Source organism: Paroedura picta, chromosome 10, assembly GCF_049243985.1.
Source record: "Paroedura picta isolate Pp20150507F chromosome 10, Ppicta_v3.0, whole genome shotgun sequence".
Lineage (NCBI taxonomy): Eukaryota > Metazoa > Chordata > Lepidosauria > Squamata > Gekkonidae > Paroedura > Paroedura picta.
Genome location: NC_135378.1, coordinates 43,657,534 through 43,658,192, shown reverse-complemented (window position 1 = coordinate 43,658,192; position 659 = coordinate 43,657,534).

Here is a 659-nt window from a genome sequence, read left to right as displayed (position 1 = left end):
TCTATCCAGTCCTTCACTGCCTCCAGACACTGGTTCAGCACTTCCTCTGCTTCCCTGGATTTTCTTCTTTTTTGTGTATGGTGTTGATAGTGACTTTCAGAACTCTGGCTCTTTCCATGAGGAAGAGAGCTGAAGAAGTTACAGGTATCCTTGCACTTTCCTCCACAGGTGAAAAGCAACTTGAGAAATAGGAGTCTGAGCTGGAGTGGAAATCATTTCATGACCTGGATCTACTGCTGTGGCCACTTAGAGCTTAAACTGGCAGCGACCACAGTTTAGAGAGGGCCCACTAGATGGAGCCAATGCAAAAGTATTGTGTTAGGAATGCTTTATTTCTCCATTTGCACTGAAAAACATATGGCTCTAGTCAACAGTTGCTCTACAAAAATATAAGATAGCAGTCTAGGCTAGGGAGAAAAGCATTTTCTTGCATCTCTGTCCCAAGACAACTTGCCATTTTGCCTTAGATAATTCTCTTTTTAGTTCATTTTCCCTGGCTGGAAATAAGATATAAATTCAGCAGTTTTGGCATAACGCTTGGAAAATTGATTTGTTTTTCATGGAAACACCAGGCTGTATTACTCTAAAGAACTGTAGGCCATTTTAATACTGCTTTTACAAAAGCAGCTGCCAAATACTGAAAATAATGATCCACTATG